The sequence below is a fragment of the Tasmannia lanceolata genome, unplaced genomic scaffold (assembly GCF_043159265.1).
Source record: "Tasmannia lanceolata isolate RefF3 unplaced genomic scaffold, GAP_Taslan_0.1 ptg000011l, whole genome shotgun sequence".
Taxonomy (NCBI): Eukaryota; Viridiplantae; Streptophyta; class Magnoliopsida; order Canellales; family Winteraceae; genus Tasmannia; species Tasmannia lanceolata.
In genome coordinates this window covers 11,726,149-11,734,071 of record NW_027518688.1, presented here as the reverse complement: position 1 = coordinate 11,734,071, position 7,923 = coordinate 11,726,149, and positions in this window count along the sequence as shown.

Genomic DNA, 7,923 nt, shown 5'->3' with positions numbered 1-7,923 from the left:
TCTTTGGATTTAGAGATCTTAAATCTTGTAGAAAATGGCATTTCTTAAAGGGGAAAAATAGGGTCCAAATTGCATGCATTAAATAGTAGAGCTTTGATTGCAATTTGTTGCTCGTTGTCTCCATGTTTTTGAGAAAATTTCAACATGTAAAGATGTACATGAGATTTGGATTAAACTTGAAGAAATCTCTAAAAATCATACTTGTCATCTTTCATTAGAAGATTCTAAGGTTTCTCATTTACATGTAGTGTTGTGAATCCTTGTTTAAACACTTTTGATATTAAAAAAGATTTCAACTCCTCAATTTCCAAACTACAAAATGAGATTGATTCATTGCACTTGGAAATTGATAATTTCTCGCTCAAGAATGAAGCTTTGAATCTAATAAACAATGATTTGATTAATATAAACAAAGACTTGATTCAAAGATGTAAGTCATTTGCAAAAGAAAATGAAAAATTAGTTTTTGAAAACCAAAATTTGGAAGAAGAGAAGAAAAATGTTGAAAATCTTAAATCGTCTTGTATTGTTACATGTCCATCTACTTGTTGCACAAAAGGTCATTTTTGTGGTAAATTAGGACATTTTAAAAATGAATGTGTGCTTAAATATTTACCTAAGACTAAGATACTTTGGGTTGAAAAGAACATTTTAGGTAAATCTAAACCATTTGGAACCAAATGGATGTGGGTTCCAAAGGCCCCAACCTAGTTTTCTATGCTTTTGCATTAGATTAGGGGCATATGCTTAATTTGAATATCTCTATGAATTTTGGTTCTTTGTGCCCAAGACTTTTACTTATAATGTTATATCTTTATCTTGGAAATTTGATTTGGATGATCCCCATTTATTGATGATTGTATTCTGTTTAAAGGGGGACATTTGATTTATGGGGAGCTAGAAAATGAGTTATCTTTCAAAATCTCATATGAGTTTTCAAATCCCTCCTTGTTTTGAATTTTGCTTTTATTAAGGGGGAGTTTTGATTTGATTTATTCCTTAACAAAGGGGGAGATACACATTGCATAATTTTTCCCTTATGTTTAAAACTTTCATACCTTTTTTTTGTGATGACAAAGGGGGAGAAGTTTTATGTTTAGTATGTTTAAATGTGGCAATCACCTTGTGTGTTGTCATCATATAAAAGGGGGAGATTGTAAGCCCAATGGTTCTCACCTTGGCAATCTTCTATGTTTTGATGATTCAAAACACAAGTTGAAATGTGTTGTATTTCTAACGTGTTTTGATGTTTAAGTGCATGTATTGAAGATTCAAACATTTCAAACACTTAGATCAAGGAAAACGGCATGAATCGAGGCTTGTACATTCTTGAACACCATTTGAAGCCAAAGGATAATGAAGGCTTGGAGCATTCAAGGAGAGATCTTAAAGAGCCAAAGAAATGGAGGTGATCCATGCAAGAGTTCAAGACTTGGAGATGTGCTTCAAAAGTAGAAGATTTGAAGGCTTAAGTCTTGTGTTAGATTGTACATCTAATCCCTATTAGGTACCCCATGTTGAGGCATAATCAAGTCACTAATAAGGTCCCAAACAAAATTAGAATATAAGGAAAAGACCCGTGGACCAAAGCCCTAGTGCCATAGATAGCTTAGAATTGCAAAAGATTCAAATCGGCACACTTAATACTTGAATTTTGAGATCAGGGAATAAATCCTATCATAACTGATCCTAAACATTTTTAAATATTTTTAAAAATATTTTTAACAGAAAGATCTCATCGTTTCCATTCAAATCAAGTATAAGAACGTCGAAATCCGACGAGAAACGAGTGAGATATGAATTTTCCACAACCGGGTCTGAAATCTGAAAAATGCCAAAAATGCCCTGAAATAGATCCGTTGGGAAGTTGCCCAGAATTACGACTATGCCCCTGTAACGGTCTTATTTGGGTTTTCTCTATATATATATGTGTTCTCTATGCCTTAGAACACATCTCTCTCATTCCTAAACATGTTCTAAACATATTAGAGAGTGGTAATCACCCTTGTGCCTCAATTTGGGATATCTAAAGGGATTAGACCTAGGCTTGAATTTGTACATCATTTCTAGGGTGGAATTTGTGTGAGCTTGAGAGCTATCTACCCTTGAAGAGGGAAGTTGTAATTTTCTATTTTCTTTCATTGTATTTGGGCATGTGTACGGAGAAGCGTAGCCCTCTCTCCGTGGTGAGGATTGCCACCAAGGTTAAAGCGATTGTAATTGGCACCGGTCTTCGCCAAGGTTAAGAAGATCAACATAGTGAAGCCATCAACGGGTTTGGTTGGTGGAGTGGAGTAGGCCTTGTGTGTTTGAGGACCGAACCACTCTAAATCTCGGGTGCACTCTTTCTTGTCTCTTGCTCCTTTCTTGCATTGCAGTTTAGATTTAACTTGCTTGCTTAAATTGTTTTATTTTTTGATCTCTTAATCCTTCATTAGAGAGTTTAAATAATTGGGTTAAAATTTCAAAAGGTAAAATTTTATAAACCTAATCTCCTTTTAGGTTGCCACTTGGGCCTATCATTAGAATTTCACAATCCCCCCCTTTTTTTTAAAACGTCCTGTGAAACCCTCCTTAAAATTGTAATACGTGGCACGAAAAGTAACATCGCTAAGGATAAATTCCTGCTTTAAAAATATAGTCACAAAGCACTCAAATGGTCTATGAACTGCTCATGCTAATTGACATTAAAAAAAACGTTCCCCTGTTGCCAACAATTCTGTACACACCTACATTTCACAAATACATAACATGATACAAGTTAACTGCACATGTACTAGTGATAAAGTAAACACTCTTTCCCTGCTAGCATGCAATCGAGCAATGAAATTAGTATCAGTTCTTTATGGAATTCCAAATCAATGGACAAGTCTTGTACATATTTTACAACAAAAGAAACTTAAAGCAACCTTCCCCCCCTTTTATGCCCATTTAGATTCATCGTTGCATCCTAACCTAAGCATATAACCTGAAACACAAGAAAACATAAAGAGGAATACGACATGCCCTTCTTCTTCAGCCCCTGAGCTTCCATCACCCTTTACCAAAGTGCATTAAACATTATTTCCCTAATCACATTCTCACTAAATTGCAGCAGCCTTAGTGTGGCCACCTAACCAATGTACGGAACATCAACACATAACTCCCTCGTGAAAATCAACGTTCTTACATGATAAGAGGTCTCAGATGACTAAATTTACTAATCAAGAAAAGCATCACCAAATCAATTTGCTATCAGATTACCGCTCATAGAAGTGACAACAAGATATGAGGATTAATCCATCAACATTTACATATATAGCAATCAATTTAGAACGAACAACAGACCAATTCATAGCTCAACAAATCAGTTCATAACTCCAAGTGCTACCAATTCAATTTATGCTGAACGTGTATCAAAACATATAATTGGTAAAAATTAGGAAGTTCTATCTACATTTACAAGCTGGATGCATTTAGGCTAAAATGAATCATGATTTGCTCTACTTTTAAGCTCTAGATAGCCATATAAATCAAAATTTAAGGCTAAACCGCTGATTAACTTAACCAAATGAGATCCAAGGCCTAGATGAATTATATTGAAATCAAATCATCTGATCAAAATCATCCAGATGGAAGCACAAGCACAAAACAGGAATCAACAGATAATCTAACTCTAAATTTGAAGTGAATAAAAAATGATACTTGTGCTGAATGGAAATTTCCAACTATTCGAATCAAATCCTTTGCCGCTGAACAGATCTCGCGAAAATGATGAAGATAATTTTAATTTCTAAACCAAAAGCTTGAACGAGGTAAAGATGAAATAGATCTAGAATTTTCGTTTGAAAGAATAAGGAGCTATGGTTTCAAAGCTTGTAAGAGAGGATGAGGCGCTAAGGTTTAAAAGATTGTGATTAACACAAAAATGAAGGGATTCGATGAGGAAGATGGTGGGGTCGTCGGATTTGGGTTGGAGGTGGTCGGAATTGGGTTAGAGGAGGGCGGAGGTTGAAGATGGGAATGGGTTTTGGAAGTGAAGGTGGAGGTAATTATGAAGAAAGGGTTTAAATGGAAGAGGGTTTGTAATGAGGTTTGAAATGGGTTCTAACAGGGGTGATTTGAGATGGGTATTGGAGTGGGTTTGATGGGGATGGGGTTTAGATGAAGATTATGAGTTATGGTGATGAGAAATTGAGATGATGGGGGTGAGAAATGAGAGGGAAAATAAGGTATGCTGGGGGTGGTGTCGGATTTCGGCCGGTGGCTTGCTCCCTCCTTTCTTTCACTCTCTCTGTTGGTATTTTTTCAACAGAATTAGGGAAGCCTCCTTGCTTCTCCCAAAAATGGGTTGGATGAGAGTGAAGAGAGGAGATGACCGGAAAATGGGGGGTAGATGAGTTTAGGAGATAGAAATGGGTTTCTATGGGGGTATTGAAGTTGGTTTCAATGGTTGTGATGGTGAGAGGTTGAGCTCAAAGAGGGGAAGAGGTAGAGTATGGATGAAGGTTGATGGTGTTAGGGTGGTCGGATTCCAACAAAGTGGCCGGAATCAAAGGTGGAAGATGGTGGTGGTGATTGAGATGGAAGTGGGGTTTGGTGTGGCTTTGATGGAGGTGGCCGGCCGGATTCCGATGGGTTTCCTGGAGAAGATGGAGAGGGTGGTTGGAAATTGAGACGTGGTAATAGGGAAGTGGTGAGATGGGGTGGCGATGAAGATGGGTGGTGGTGGGTGAGGGAACTGAAGAAGATGAGATTGGTTTCGAGCTCTCGTCCTTTCTCAACTCTCCTTTTTCTAAAAAAATCAAGACCCCCTCCCAACCCTAATTCAATTGGTTATATAAGGGTAAATGATATATTTGAACCCCCTTTCTTTCCCTCGGACAACCACCTGTAGTGTAATTGTGACTACTCTTTATCTCTATGGGGGGCTGCTTCGAGCAAGAAAGGGGTCATTATTGTTTAAACATATTTCCACCCTCCTGTCCTCCCTCAGACAACCCACTCTAAGTGCAATCTTTTACAACTTTTAACCTGCAGGGGGTGGCCCAAGTAGAAAACAGAGTAAATAAATCTCTTTCCTCTCTCTATGATCGTAGCCCTTCAATCCACCTTTATGAACAAAGGGTCAGGATCAAAAGCTTTTAAACCTCCTGGAAGCTTCCTCATATTTTCTCCCAACTAATCATAGCCTTAAACCTCATTAATTCATGATTAGGCCTAATTGTGACTTGAAAAGGAAGAAATGAGTCTCCTTATTTACCAAACTGCCCTGTTCCTGGATAATGCACCCCCTAATTATTCTACACATTAATCTGCACTCCCACTTATCTCCCTGGACAGCCCACTACAGTAAATTTGACATGGCTTTCCAGGTTCCAGCATACCCCCCTTTCTGGCTAAATTGCCACCCTTATTCCTACACTACACTACAAAACCTCATTCATTTATTAGGCAAACCCCGACTGATTCCGATGAAATTTTACGGGGATCTAAATGAGACCCTGACCTATTCTAGGAACAAATTGGGGACACTAAACCACTAGCCTGATGGGGTTTCTATCATAACGACGCTATTAGGGTTCGGTCAAAATGGGGTGTCTACAGTAGGTATCCAACTGTTTTTTTTTTGAGACGGTAGAAAAGGAATATATTAAGAACCGAGATAGTTCACAGCAAATTACATAAAAGAAGAAAGAGAAAATACAAAATCAAGGAGGGAGATAGTCAAATCGCTCCAAACTAGGCCTAAATACACCACTCCGCGCTAGGGAATCAGCCTCTGAATTAGCTGATCTCCTTACATGCCTAACGGATATAGACGAGAGAGAAACTAAATCATCTAATTCCTCAAAGAGAGATAGAAAGCGCCACGGAGGAGAGGCTGCACCCTGAAGCCATAGAATAACATTAGAAGAGTCCCCTTCCACTATCACCTTATCTAACACAGCCATATCCAAAGATTTAATCCCGCAATGAACAGCTCTCACTTCCGCTTCATTTGAATCCGCCACTCCAATGGGGCTCGAGAAAGCCCAGAGAACATCCCCCTTTGAATTTCTACATAGACCCCCAATCCCTGCGTCACCAGGATTACCAAGAGAGGAACCATCGAAATTTAGCTTTATCATTCCCTCAGGAGGAGGGATCCAGGGTTGTAATATTTTAACTTTACTAATCCCCTCCTTGCAAATAGTCTCCCAACCTTCCCAAAGATCATACGCAGATACGAAATGAAACATAGAAAGGCTTCTAGCCCAAAATATCACCTCGGAAATGATATTGATAAAAATCCTATAAGACGATTTTGCCACACCTTCAAAAACTCGGGAGTTTCTTTCCTTCCAAATGAACCACCAAGAAGCCACCATACACATCTTCCATAGCATCTTACCCTTTCTTTTCCAGGGGCACCAATCCCAGCTTTTAATGAAATCAGAGATGGTGTTTGAGAGAACCCAAGATACCCCAAAGCGAGATAGAATATAACCCCATATTTCTCTGGCAAATTTACAGTGAATGAAAAGATGATCAATCGATTCACCATCTGAAGAACATAAAGGACAATGGTTGACGATAATCATCCCTCTCTTCCGCAGGAAGTCTATTGTTTGGATTCGACCACAACATACAGCCCATGCAAAAAATGAGATCCTTGGCGGGCAATGAGACTTCCATATCGACGCAAAAGGAGCCTCCGCTTCGCAATACACCAACTGATGATAGAAAGATTTAACAGAGAAAAGTCCGGATGTACACTGAAACCAAACACGGGAATCACTCCCACTCCTCTTGATGTAACACCCTTCTATCAAGGCCATTAGTTCAAGAACAGAATTCAACTCCCGATCAAAAAAATTCCGTCTGAACTGTGGCTGCCAAACCACTCCTGAGTTCAGCCTTTCAAAAAAATCCGCCACCCATCCTATCTTTTGAGTAGACACTAGATACAGATCAGGGAACATTTCCTTGAGAGGAGCTGCTGAGCACCACGGATCTGACCAGAATCGGATTCTATCCCCTACATAGACTTTAAATCGAATACCTTTGGAGAAAGGAACCTCAACCTTCAAAATGTCCCGCCAAACAGTGATACCTTTGAACTTAAAGTTATCCGCAGAGCACCAATTTCCTTCCCTCACCCCATATTTGCTTCCTACTACTCTTACCCATAAAGCAGACGGTTCTGACCCAAACCTCCACAGCCATTTACCCAATAGAGCCATGTTAAAGCCTCTTATTCTCCGAATCCCTAACCCTCCATTTTTCAAAGGGAGGCATACAGAACTCCATTTAACCAAGGGAATTCCACCAGAGGAAAGAGAGCCCCCCCACAAAAACCTTCTTTGGATCTGTTCAATTCTTAGGGCGACACTCACTGGGCATTTGAACAAGGAAAGAAAATAAATGGGGATGCATGATAGAATTGCTTTGATAAGAACTAAGCGCCCACCTTTAGAAATGAGATTGCGCTTCCAGGAGTCGAGACGCCTCTCAACTCTGTGAATGATGGGGTTCCAGAATAGTTTATTCGGTCTTCCCACCCCCAAAGGAAGGCCGAGATAAGATGCGGGCAAAGGCTTCAAAGAGCACCCCAGAATCCTAGCAAAAACTGAAGCTTCGGAAGAGGAAACATTTAAAACATGTAACCCAGACTTCGAGAAGTTAGTTCTTTGGCCTGAAACCATCTCATAACACCTTAAGATGGCTTTAAGATTCAATACCTGAGAGATCACTGGGGCACAGAATAGCAGCGTATCATCTGCAAATTGAAGAAGCGAAACCTCCACTTTATTAGACCCAATTAAAAAGCCTTCGAAAAGACTTAACTCACTACCTTTCCTCAAAAGCCGGCTAAGAGACTCCGCAACAATCACAAAGAGAAAGGGGGAGAGAGGATCCCCTTGCCTTAACCCCCTAGATGATTTGAAAAAGCCTTTGGAA